Consider the following 13,908-nt stretch of genomic DNA (forward strand, 5'->3'; position numbering starts at 1 on the left):
CTACTTTAGTATTATCCCCAGTTATAAATTTTTTTCCAACGTTTTGTTATACCCAACAAATACAATTCTGAGGAACTTACAGAAGCTATTCTATTATTGGATCCAATGAGCAAAGTTCTATGGCTGCTTTAGAAACTACTGTATCTGTGTAGCTGTTACTATTGTGTGCAACTCATAAGAACGAGAATCAAACTAACGAGATTTGGCTCGTATCCCTGCACACAGCAAAAAGGATTTTTCTCTTTTGTTGCAAAAGCCAAGGAACCACAAACCCAGCTTTTGTCCCGATGGTGGCATTGTATTATGAACACTATTCAAAACGTAAAACCAAGGTGCCAAAACTTTCAAAACTTAAATAGGACAATATAATAAAAAATCCTTAAAAATACATCTTTATTATACTTGAAAAAAAGTCCTTTAAGGGTTATAACAAAAAAATAAAGCAACATTTTCACACCTAAGGCTGGTACATACCAGTGCTGGTCCAATGGTCATGCCTGATGAAGACCCCTGTCCGGGGCCGAAACGCATTGCTTTATAGGTCATAATTAACCATTTAAATGTACCCATGGACCAGCGCCTTCATTGAGGAACACGTTTTTTATTCCTTCTCTTGTTGTTCTGCTACCGGTGAGACTGACGTCACTCCGGGAAGTTCCTCGTGGCAGTCTTTCCTCTATCCCAGACGCTACTGTAGGTGTTGTGCTCTTAGCGCAAAACCCAAGGGTAAGGACCCATCTTTTCTTTTACCTGGATTCATCTTTCCAGACGGTCCTCACCCAGGGGCGCACCTTTGGCTGTGTTTTTTTCTTTGCATTAGGTCCAATGGTGCTGGTTCCTCTGCTTCCCATTCTCTGTCCCAACATATAAACTCAGCCAATCGCTGGCCCTGTGGTGACCCACCATAACCAACAATTGACTCGCTGGGTTATTTGTTGAAGCAATGAACAGTAAGCCTATAGTAGCAAGGCTGAAAAGGAGAAAAAAATGGAACAAAAAGAGAGGGCAACTATGTGCAATTATCCCTAGCAGATAATGTGTGTGTAAGGTGAAAGAAACGTGCTCACCTTTATAGCGTTGCACTACGAGTACAACGCTGATTCTTGCCTTCTTTTCACTAGTAGTGACCACTGATACAGGGATGCAGCAGAGCAGTAATCATGATTCTGGGCAGTAGATACGGTGTTGAATTACTGTAATGGATACCTCCAGACGAGGTGAAGAAAGTACTGCTCTCCTGGCGTTCAACTGATGACCTGAGGAAGAGGGGGTACAGCTCCTCGAAATGCATTGTGTGATTGCATTGTACTTTACTTTGGCAAATAATGCCTATACTGTTTATTATTTTTTGGTCCGCCTCGGTTAATATGAGAATCAACAAGAAGAGGTCATCCTACAGTTGAGCGCCAGGAGAGCAGTACTTTCTTCACCTTGTCTGGATATATCCATTACAGTATAGCAGCAAGGCTGGCACTATCAGAACGCAATCAGTGGGGATTGGCAGGTGAGTTCATTTTTTGTACTGCCCCCCCTTGAACACTTTTAAAAGTAATTTGCCAGTGCTGAGGTATCAAAGTTTAAAAGACATGCAAACTAGTCTTTGGAGCCCACTGGGCATTCCCCTCGGCTGCTAGAGCTCAACACCGTTCGGCCCCTTCACCTGTCACTCTCCTCTGTGCGTTCATTGGTCAACTCCTCTACCCTCTGGATTGACCGCTACTAGGCAGTACTGTAATCCCTGTCTCTAACCTGTAATCTAGGAGATGAAGGGAATGTCCAGGGGGCTACAAAGCCTAATTTGCATATATTTTTAAACTCTGATATCTCAGCGCTGTAGGGGTCAATTAACTAATAAGAGATATGCAAAGATTCAGGGTCAAAAGCCCTATACTGTATACCCTAAAAACCTGTACATTGCAATGGAAATGCTATTGATTGGCAAGGTGCTGATGGTGAAGAAAATAGGAGCTGAGGCTGCAGTAACAAGGTGCCACCACTACATGGAGTATGGAGCCAACTGCTCCAGGCCCTTCTCTCTGTGTAGTGCGGGAGCCAAACACCTGATCAGTGAGGGTGCCTGTGGATAAGCCATTAATAGTATTTCGCTGGAAATTCTATCCCCCTTTAGTGCTGAACTATTCACATTGTTCCTCTATACATGTTTTAGTGGGCATGGAGTGTTAGTAGTCTCAATAGAGCAACAGTGCTCCCTGAAATGTTATGGGCAGAGAATGACAAATGGCAAAAACAGAACAACATATGATAACATCCCTCACATGACGTATAGGGCCCCCTTTAGTCAGATAATCTTGATTGTATTTTCAACGACTAAGAGTGCAAAGGTCACACCTATAGTTACTCTTTAGTGGGGATCAATACGGCCAATTCATATTATTATATTGTTCCTCCTCAAACCCACCCTTTACTAAGTCATTACCGAAATTTCTGCATCTTCTAAAGAAAATATTACAGGGAATGTTTGCATGCTCCAATAATTCAGCTAAATCCAGTCATCAGCTAAAACATGCCAATGACCTTGTACTGCCTAATTCCTTCAGACACTGGGCTGTACTCGAAAGAGACAATAAACCTCCTATTATGCCATCCTGTTCTGCTGGTGAATATAAATTGTTTCCAACAAATACCTTAGAAATAATACTTTCTACAAACAAACTTGATAATACTATTTTAAATAGTAAAAAAAAAATGAAAATTGAAATTATAAACAAGAAAGTTCATAAGTATAACAGGGATAAAAATGATTATTTATGTGGCCAAATTCGCAAATGGCCGAAATATAATCAGCAATATCAGCACACTGAAACTAAAAGCTTGAATAGTAATGTTAATATTGCAGATGCTTTGAAACCTAAGACCATTGTTCCTAAAACTATGATGATCCCCACACAGATAGATATTACAGACACTGGGAACCGCAGCAGACCATCAGAGGTCCCTGTGTCTGCTCTGCACAAAATTCCTTCATATCCTGCAGTTACCGCAATCGGGGGGTACACGACCAAAAATACGTCAGTCCCCCATAGTGATCGTATGGCTTATAATTCCGGTTTCCCCGAAAATAAACCCTACCCCGAAAGTAAACCCTAGCAGGATTATGGGGTAGGGCTGCAACATAAGCCCTACCCCAAAAATAAGACCTAGTCCAGGGGTAATCTGCTGGCGGACCGCGGTCCAGATCCGGACCACGCGGTCCAGATCCGGACCACGGCCGCCAGTAATGCCCGCAGACTCCATAGCCCCCCCCCCCCCCCCCGGCCGCCACAGTAATGCCCGCAGACCCGACACCACGCCCGGCCACCATAGTGCGGTAATGCCCGCAGATTTCACATCCCCCCGACCACCCACGTAATGCCCGCAGACCCCACAGCCCCCCTCGGCCACCACCCCCGCCTCCTTTGGCTGGTCACGCGGCTTACCGTAATTCAGCCGGGGCAGGGACGCTGACGTTCTAAAACGTCGGCGCGTATGCACGGCCAACGTCACGGACGTGTCCCTGCCCCCGGCTGCTACGGTAAGCTACAGGAGAAGATCTCGCCGCAGGGTACCGTACGGTAAGAAAGTGAAATGAGTACCGGTACCCAAGTTTATTATGGCAGAGGGGTGGGGGGCACTGTAGGGCAGTGTTTCCCAACCAGTGTGCATCCAGCTGTTGCAAAACTACAACTCCCAGCATGCCCGGACAGCCAAAGGCTGTCCGGGCATGCTGGGAGTTGTAGTTTTGCAACAGCTGGAGGACATTGGTTGGGAAACACTGCTGTAGGGTATGGTAGGAGTGTGGAGGACGACAGGGGAAGGGGAGGATGGGGGGTTGAAGGAGTATGGGGGGCTGCAGGAGTGTGGAGGATGCCTCCTATCCTCCACACTCCTTCAGCCCCCCATCCTTCACACTCCTGCAGCCCCCCATCCTTCACACTCCTGCAGCCCCCCCATCCTCCACACTCCTGCAGCCCCCCATCCTTCACACTCCTGCAGCCCCCCCATCCTCCACACTCCTGCAGCCCCCCATCCTCCACACTCCTGCAGCCCCCCATCCTTCACACTCCTGCAGCCCCCCATCCTCCACACTCCTGCAGCCCCCCATCCTCCACACTCCAGCAGCCCCCCATCCTCCACACTCCTGCAGCCCCCCATCCTTCACACTCCTGCAGCCCCCCATCCTCCACACTCCTGCAGCCCCCCATCCTCCACACTCCTGCAGCCCCCCATCCTCTACACTCCTGCATCCTCCCATCCTCTACACTCCTGCAGCCTCCCATCCTCCACACTCCTGCAGCCCCCCATCCTTCACACTCCTGCAGCCCCCCATACCGTAAATAAATAAGCCCTACCCTGAAAATAAGCCCTAGTGTGTTTTTTGTGACTAAAATTAATATAAGACCCGGTCTTATTTTCGGAGAAACACGGTAGTAAGAAAGTATCAGAACGTCACACTATGCAAAATAAAATGGGTAATATCAAAAATATAAATACAGACCATGTTGTAAGTCAGCGTGCGGTTCCTGCGGACCACAAATCTCCTACCAAGTCTTTTCCTACCATTGTTAGTCAAACTGATCTTGAGCCCTTGATATGTGAGCGTTCAGACTGGACTTGGCTTGTCTTCATTTTCAACATTTTCCCCTCCATGTGCATCTTGTGTTTCTTGCACATCGGCTTCTTCGGATGATAATACCCTTACATTGGATATCACAGTTCATGAAGTTACTGATGAAATCTCTATTCTACTGATATTCCACTTGCCAATTATTCCATACAGGGGGATTCTACATGTTTTAACGCTCCCATGCAGGCCAATAAATCATTGTACAGAGCCAATGCATATGCAAGTCTATCACAGGGAATGCAGATACGAAGAGACAAATATGAGCAGACCAGGACAAAGTTCACAGACGTTAGAAATATGTGCTCATTTAAAACGTAACATTTATTTAGTATGCAATAAAACAAGTGTCCTCAGAAAAAGCACACACAAAATGTGCCACAAACAGCACCAAAATAATGTGCCATAAACACAAAAAAGCCCGTAAAAGATGTAAAAGTGTTGTCCTATCTACCAGTATATTTATAAGACCTAGATACACAGTAAGTTTATGGCACTGGTGCTGTTTGTGGCACATTTTGTGTGTGCTTTTTTGTTTTTGTTTTTGTTTTATTGCATACTAAATAAATGTTAAGTTTTAAATGAGCACATATTTCAACGTATGCACTTGCACAATCTCCTTTAGGGGGGCTGTGGCTTAGCACAGCATGTGAGCCGTCACAGCATCCCGGAGCTCCGCTACTAATCCTGCTTTTATCTTGGGCATCTGCCGATTTACCCTGATTTGGCCCCGTTTGTGCTGCCGTACCTCTCCTGAAATGCCAGGCATCCTACAGGCGCCGGAACGCCTGCTATAGCTCCTATAAGCTCTCCCTATATGTCTCTCTCCCTGCCTACCCCTGTGACTGTGTCTCCTGCTCCCCTCTCATAGGCTGGGGTGGTCTCTGTTATGGCGGGCAGTGTTTCCTCTGGCATTAACCCTTCATTGGCTATCATGGGGCCTCATCCATATAGGGACGCTGCCACACAACCTGTTGTCCCTGAACCTACACTTAAGGATGTGATGTTAGCTATTTCTAAGGGGAACGCTGATGTCTAGCTTCCCATTGGTGGCATGCGTGAGGACATTAATTTGTTACGCCATGATATGCAGAGTGTCTGAGTGGATTGGGGCAGTATAGGAGAGAGTTGGAAATTTGAAAGACCAGGTCCCCCCTGAAGAGAGATATGCACTGGGTGATTACTAATCTGACCGCGTTGGCTGTCAAATCAGATTATGGAAAACCGCCTGCAGTGAAATAATGGGCACCTTGTGGGGGTCCCAGAGAAAGTGGAGGGCTGCAACCCTGGAGAAAATTTTGAGAACTGGCTCCTTAATACTTTTGGAAAAGAGATGCTGATGCCCCTTTTTTGCAGACGGTGCTCACTAGACCTCTCCCGTGGGGGCCCCGCCAAGAGCTGTGCTTATTTGTATTCTACATTATAAATGATAGAGACATTTTCATTTGTAAGGCTCGGGACATAGAGCAGCGCACCATAAATGGCATTTCTGTGTTCCTGGACTTTTCTGCTGAGGTCCAAAAGAAGAGAGCTAAATATATGGATGTCAAGAGACGTTTACGTGCTCTCAATGCTTTATCCAGCCAGACTGCGCGGTGTGGTGCTGGGCACTACCCACATGTTTGATACCTCTATGGTGGCTGCGGAATGGCTGGATGCTCATGAAGCCCAAATCAGGTGGGCTCGCCTGTAACACTCTGTGGCTTTTACTGGTGGGGCTGTCTCTTGCTGGTGTGGTCTGAGATGTGTATAGTCCAGCTACCTCCACCTGTTCTACCTCTAAATGCTGCAGGACGCTATCCTGAATGTGTCCCTCTGATTTTGTGTATGTGGGAGATTGGACTTTTTGCTATTTCTTTCCACTCAAGTGATTACTGTTTAGCTGTTTTGTTTTATATATCCGCTCTGGGGGTGTCATATCCTGTTGTTTTTCTCCTGGGTTATTGTACTGTGACTTTTATTACATTATTCCAGATGCCTATGTTATGTTTTTCTTTACGAGGGATTGTATTTGCACTATTAATGGAAATTTGTATGCTACATGCTTTTGGTTACTGAGCTTTTTCTTTGCCCCTTCTGTTGCGAGTTGCGACATCTGTGTTTCTGTTGTTTGTTTGGGGTGTGTGTCTTCAGGTCCACAGCCCTCCCAATCCACCAAAAAGAACCTTTTTCCTCTGACCGTCTTGGAGGCCAGTATCTCTTTCACTGAGAAGACGTCAGAAGAACCGGAGACAGGAGTGGGAGAAACTAATTTGGGAGAGAAACGGTTGATGATGAGTGGTTTAAGAAGAGAGACATGAAAGGCATTAGGAATACGGAGAGAAGGAGGAAGAAGAAGTTTGTAAGAGACGGGATTAATTTGGCACAAGACTTTGAAAGGACCAAGATAGCGTGGACCCAGTTTGTAACTGGGGACACGAAAGCGGACATATTTAGCGGAGAGCCATACCTTGTCTCCGGGAGCAAAAATGGGGGGAGCTCTTCTTTTCTTATCGGCAAACTTTTTCATGCGAGATGAAGCCTGTAAAAGAGAATCTTGGGTCTCTTTCCATATGGTGGAAAGATCACGAGTCACTTCATCTACAGCGGGCAAACCAGAGGGCAAGGGAGTAGGGAGGGGGGGAAGAGGGTGACGGCCGTACACCACGAAAAATGGGGATTTGGAGGAAGATTCAGAGACTCTAAAGTTATACGAGAATTCGGCCCATGGTAGAAGATCTGCCCAATCATCCTGGCGGGAGGAAACAAAATGTCGTAAATAATCACCCAAGACCTGGTTAATTCTTTCTACTTGTCCATTGGATTGAGGATGATATGCAGAAGAAAAGTTTAATTTAATCTTGAGTTGTTTACAGAGAGCCCTCCAGAATTTTGACACGAATTGGACGCCTCTATCCGAGACTATCTGTGTGGGCAACCCGTGAAGACGAAAAATGTGTACAAAAAATTGTTTAGCCAACTGAGGCGCTGAAGGAAGACCAGGAAGAGGGATGAAATGTGCCATCTTGGAGAATCGATCAACGACCACCCAAACAACAGTGTTGCCACGGGATGGGGGTAGGTCTGTAATAAAATCCATACCAATCAGAGACCAAGGCTGTTCAGGGACAGGCAGAGGATGAAGAAAACCAGCGGGCTTCTGGCGAGGAGTCTTATCCCGGGCACAGACAGTGCAGGCTCGCACAAAGTCCACGACATCCGTCTCCAGAGTCGGCCACCAATAGAAGCGAGAGATGAGTTGCACAGATTTCTTGATGCCTGCATGACCTGCGAGATGGGAGGAGTGACCCCATTTGAGGATTCCGAGGCGTTGGCGTGGAGAGACGAAGGTCTTTCCTGGAGGAGTTTGCCTGATGGAGACTGGAGAAGTGGAAATCAGGCAGTCAGGAGGAATGATGTGTTGCGGAGAGAGTTCAACTTCCGAGGCATCCGAGGAACGAGAGAGAGCATCGGCCCTAATGTTCTTATCGGCAGGCCGAAAGTGAATTTCAAAATTAAATCGGGCAAAGAACAGAGACCACCTGGCCTGGCGAGGATTCAGCCGTTGGGCAGACTGGAGATAGGAGAGGTTCTTGTGATCGGTGTAAATAATAACTGGAAATCTTGATCCCTCCAGCAGATGCCTCCATTCCTCAAGTGCTAATTTAATGGCTAGAAGCTCTCGATCCCCGATGGAGTAGTTCCTCTCCGCCGGAGAGAAGGTCCTAGAAAAAAAACCACAAGTAACAGCATGCCCGGAAGAATTTTTTTGTAGAAGGACCGCTCCAGCTCCTACAGAGGAGGCATCAACCTCCAATAGGAAGGGTTTAGATGGGTCAGGTCTGGAGAGCACGGGAGCCGAAGAAAAGGCAGACTTGAGCCGTTTAAAGGCGTCTTCCGCTTGAGGAGGCCAAGACTTGGGATTGGCATTTTTTTTGGTTAAAGCCACGATAGGGGCCACAACGGTAGAAAAATGTGGAATAAATTGCCTGTAATAATTGGCGAACCCCAAAAAACGTTGGATAGCACGGAGTCCGGAGGGGCGTGGCCAATCTAAGACGGCAGAGAGTTTGTCTGGATCCATTTGTAGTCCCTGGCCAGAGACCAAGTATCCTAGGAAAGGAAGAGATTGGCATTCAAACAGACATTTCTCTATCTTGGCATAAAGTTGATTGTCACGAAGTCTCTGAAGAACCATACGGACATGCTGGCGGTGTTCTTCTAGATTGGCAGAAAAAATCAGGATATCGTCCAGATATACAACAACACAGGAGTATAAGAGATCACGAAAAATTTCATTAACAAAGTCTTGGAAGACGGCAGGGGCGTTGCACAGGCCAAAGGGCATGACCAGATACTCAAAGTGTCCATCTCTAGTGTTAAATGCCGTTTTCCATTCATCCCCCTCTCTGATGCGGATGAGATTATAAGCACCTCTTAAGTCCAGTTTGGTAAAGATGTGGGCACCTTGGAGGCGATCAAAGAGTTCAGAGATGAGGGGTAGGGGGTAGCGGTTCTTTACCGTGATTTTATTAAGACCGCGGTAGTCAATGCAAGGACGTAGAGAGCCATCTTTTTTGGACACAAAGAAAAATCCGGCTCCGGCAGGAGAGGAGGATTTACGGATAAAGCCTTTTTTTAAATTTTCCTGGATGTACTCCGACATAGCAAGAGTCTCTGGGGCGGACAGAGGATAGATTCTGCCCCGGGGTGGAGTAGTGCCCGGGAGGAGGTCAATAGGACAATCATAAGGCCTGTGAGGAGGTAGAGTCTCAGCTTGTTTTTTGCAAAAAACATCCGCAAAGTCCATATAGGCCTTAGGGAGACCGGTTACAGGGGGAACCACAGAGTCACGGCAAGGGGTACTGGGAACCGGTTTTAGGCAGTCCTTGAAACAAGAGGGCCCCCAACTCTTGATCTCCCCAGTGGACCAATCCAGGGTTGGGGAATGGAGTTGAAGCCAGGGTAGTCCAAGGAGGATTTCGGAAGTGCAATTGGGGAGGACCAAAAATTCAATCTTCTCGTGATGAGGTCCGATGCACATTAGAAGGGGCTCCGTGCGGAAACGTATGGTACAGTCCAATCTTTCATTGTTTACACAATTGATGTAGAGGGGTCTGGCGAGACTGGTCACTGGGATGTTGAACCTGTTGACGAGAGAGGCCAAAATAAAGTTTCCTGCAGATCCGGAATCCAAGAAGGCCATAGTAGAGAAGGAGAAGGCAGAGGCAGATATCCGCACAGGCACAGTAAGACGTGGAGAAGCAGAGTAGACATCAAGGACTGTCTCACCTTTGTGCGGAGTCAGCGTACGTCTTTCCAGGCGGGGAGGACGGATAGGACAATCCTTCAGGAAGTGTTCGGTACTGGCACAGTACAGGCAGAGATTCTCCATGCGGCGTCGTGTCCTCTCTTGAGGTGTCAGGCGAGACCGGTCGACCTGCATAGCCTCCACGGCGGGAGGCACAGGAACGGATTGCAGGGGACCAGAGGAGAGAGGAGCCGGGGAGAAAAAACGCCTTGTGCGAACAAAGTCCATATCCTGGCGGAGCTCCTGACGCCTTTCGGAAAAACGCATGTCAATGCGAGTGGCAAGATGGATGAGTTCATGTAGGTTAGCAGGGATTTCTCGTGCGGCCAGAACATCTTTAATGTTGCTGGATAGGCCTTTTTTAAAGGTCGCGCAGAGGGCCTCATTATTCCAGGATAATTCTGAAGCAAGAGTACGGAATTGTACGGCGTACTCGCCAACGGAAGAATTACCCTGGACCAGGTTCAACAGGGCAGTCTCAGCAGAAGAGGCTCGGGCAGGTTCCTCAAAGACACTTCGAATTTCCGAGAAGAAGGAGTGTATAGAGGCAGTGACGGGGTCATTGCGGTCCCAGAGCGGTGTGGCCCATGACAGAGCTTTTCCAGACAGAAGGCTGACTACGAAAGCCACCTTAGACCTTTCAGTAGGGAACTGGTCCGACATCATCTCCAAGTGCAGGGAACATTGGGAAAGAAAGCCACGGCAGAATTTAGAGTCCCCATCAAATTTATCCGGCAAGGATAGTCGTAGACCAGAAGCGGCCACTCGCTGCGGAGGAGGTGCAGGAGCTGGCGGAGGAGATGATTGCTGAAGCTGTGGTAGTAGCTGCTGTAGCATCACGGTCAGTTGAGACAGCTGTTGGCCTTGTTGCGCTATCTGTTGTGACTGCTGGGCGACCACCGTGGTGAGGTCGGCGACAACTGGCAGAGGAACTTCAGCGGGATCCATGGCCGGATCTACTGTCACGATGCCGGCTGGCAGGTAGTGGATCCTCTGTGCCAGAGAGGGATTGGCGTGGACCGTGCTAGTGGATCGGTTCTAAGTCACTACTGGTTTTCACCAGAGCCCGCCGCAAAGCGGGATGGTCTTGCTGCGGCGGTAGTGACCAGGTCGTATCCACTAGCAACGGCTCAACCTCTCTGACTGCTGAAGATAGGCGCGGTACAAGGGAGTAGACAGAAGCAAGGTCGGACGTAGCAGAAGGTCGGGGCAGGCAGCAAGGATCGTAGTCGGGGGCAACGGCAGGAGGTCTGGAACACAGGCTAGGAACACACAAGGAAACGCTTTCACTGGCACAATGGCAACAAGATCCGGCGAGGGAGTGAAGGGGAAGTGAGGTATAAATAGGGAGTGCACAGGTGAACACACTAATTGGAACCACTGCGCCAATCAGCGGCGCAGTGGCCCTTTAAATCGCAGAGACCCGGCGCGCGCGCGCCCTAGGGAGCGGGGCCGCGCGCGCCGGGACAGGACAGACGGAGAGCGAGTCAGGTACGGGAGCCGGGATGCGCATCGCGAGCGGGCGCTACCCGCATCGCGAATCGCATCCCGGCTGGAGACGGTATCGCAGCGCACCGGGTCAGTGGAGCTGCCCGGAGCGCTGCGGTAGCGAGAGAGAAGCGAGCGCTCCGGGGAGGAGCGGGGACCCGGAGCGCTCGGCGTAACAGTGTCCTTATCCATAATCTCCTTTAAGTGATTTATTTCGGAAACCTGTGGACATTACCTTTTTAAGCCACATCAAATAGACTGTAACTAGCACTTAGCAGAAATGATTCTATATTGTGAATGCTTGGACAGTGCAAAGAATAAAGGAGTACTTGACATTCTAGGTATACCAGGACTGTGTAACTATTCACAATTAGTCAGTAGGCTTGTCCTTCCAAAGACGACAGGTTCAGATGACTTTTGACTGATGTGTATGGGTAAATTTACTCCAAGCCTTTTTCTTATTTTGGCCTCTAAGGCACGCCCCTCCTCGATCAGACTGTAATACGTTGTTGTTTTTCTACTTTTTCTTTGATATCAAGTGATGGAGCGGAGTGTCAGTGTAGCATTTGGTACGGTGTATAGATTAGGGAACCTGTGCTGTATATTGTGCTGTCATGCTTTGTGTGATTGTAATTTATTGTATGACTTGCAATGACGTGTAAAAGACGAATAAAGCTCTTTCAATACCTTTTGGCCTCTAAGGCAATTTTTTCTTCTCTTTGTCTTCACCACTTTTTCCAACCTACTTTTCTATACTTTTTCTATTACTTGACTCAAAGGTTCATCCCTTTTATATTGCTTTGTTTTACCTAGGTACAGTTCGCCCTGACATTTCTTACAATGTAACTCTATTTAATTATTAAGCCCTTACTGACACAGCCTATTTTTGGACTTTAGGATGTGGTCCCATTTTTTTAAACCTAGCCTGTGTCACTTTATGTGGTGATAACTTTGAAATGCTTTTACTTTATACAACTTATATTCAAACTTGTTTGTGACACACAGTATTTTGGTGATAAGTTTGTTTTAGATGTTTCTAGGGGAATTTACAATTGTATTTATCATTGTAAATCTTTGCACAAACGACAATTCAAGAAAAATTTTGCAACGTTTTACCTAAGTTGGTTGACCAAAACTCCTTAGAATGAAGTCATATGTGTTTTTTTTTCATAAATCAGTGTGCAGATACCCTAACAGCTGTGCACAGACCCTCTTTACCTCCTGTAAGGTTTCGACAGCAGCACACACTACAAAAGAAGGGGGGGGGGGGAGGCATTGGTGTCCTTAATAGGAATCTATAAGCAAGGTAATGCTGCCCTATCTGTGTCATCATCAACCTGGTAACAGGAACACAAATTCTAGGTCTAGCTAATTTTTTGGTGCCCTATTTTTTTTTTTATACTGAATCTACAAAGCAAGCACACGCCCTGTCGTTTTAGGTATTAAAAAGGTATTCCAACTCAAAGCAGTACTCCTGGATAATAAAACGTATCCCCTATCCTAAGGGGGCCCAACCGCTGGGGCCCCTGTGATCTCATATACCGGGTGCCTGCTCTCCTTCTAAATGGAGCGTGTTGATCACAGCATGAAGCAACGGCCCACACGCCCCCTCCTTGCATCTCTATGAGAGAGCCAGAAATAACTGAGTGCAGTGTTCCGGCTCTCCCATTGAGATGCATGAAGGGGGTGTTTTGGCCACAGCTTCATGCAGTGGTTGACACGCCCCATTCAGGAGGAAAGCCAGGGCGCTGGGCAGGAGATCGCTGGGGGGCTTGTGCCTAGGGCAGCAGTGTTGAGAGGAATACTTTCTATTCCCTTTGCTTGAATCAACAGGGGTCAGAACTTCTGCTAAATTTACCTGCAGATTTGCTGCAGCTCAATATGTTGTGGATTTCCAATTAAATTCACTACGTTCTGTATGTGGAGGAAAGAACCATGGTGAATTTGCAACAGTATTTGCATATTGCAGATGGGGGGCTATATGTTGAGCTTTTAATAAGCCTGGGTCCTCAGTTATATTTTATATATTTTATACCTGTTGTTATACCTGTTTTTATTTGCAGGTGGGCCTCCATGTGCAGTGTTGGCTGCGCCATATAGACGACATGTTGTTTATATGGCAGGGCTCCCCAGAAAACTTGGATGAATTCATGGCGGAATTGAATAATAATAATGTAAAACTCACTTATACTTAGAGTACAACCAAAATAGGCTTATTGGATATCGCCATTGAGAGACACCATGACTGTCATTTATTGACTGACGACTACAGAAAAAGACAGCAACAAATTCATTATTACATCAAACAAATTACAACAAATTAATTATTCAACCTCATCTCACCCGGAATCTACAATAAAGGCAGTGCCATCAGGTCAGTTTTTCTGTATCAAAGGGATTTGTTCAACAGAAGAAATCTTTGAGGAACAGAGTTAACTATAACTACTAACGCAAAGATTTCTAGAAAGGGGCCGTATTAAGAAGTGCTTAAAAAGAGCATACAGACGAG

This window comes from Hyla sarda, chromosome 6 (genome assembly GCF_029499605.1).
Source record: "Hyla sarda isolate aHylSar1 chromosome 6, aHylSar1.hap1, whole genome shotgun sequence".
NCBI classification, from domain to species: domain Eukaryota; kingdom Metazoa; phylum Chordata; class Amphibia; order Anura; family Hylidae; genus Hyla; species Hyla sarda.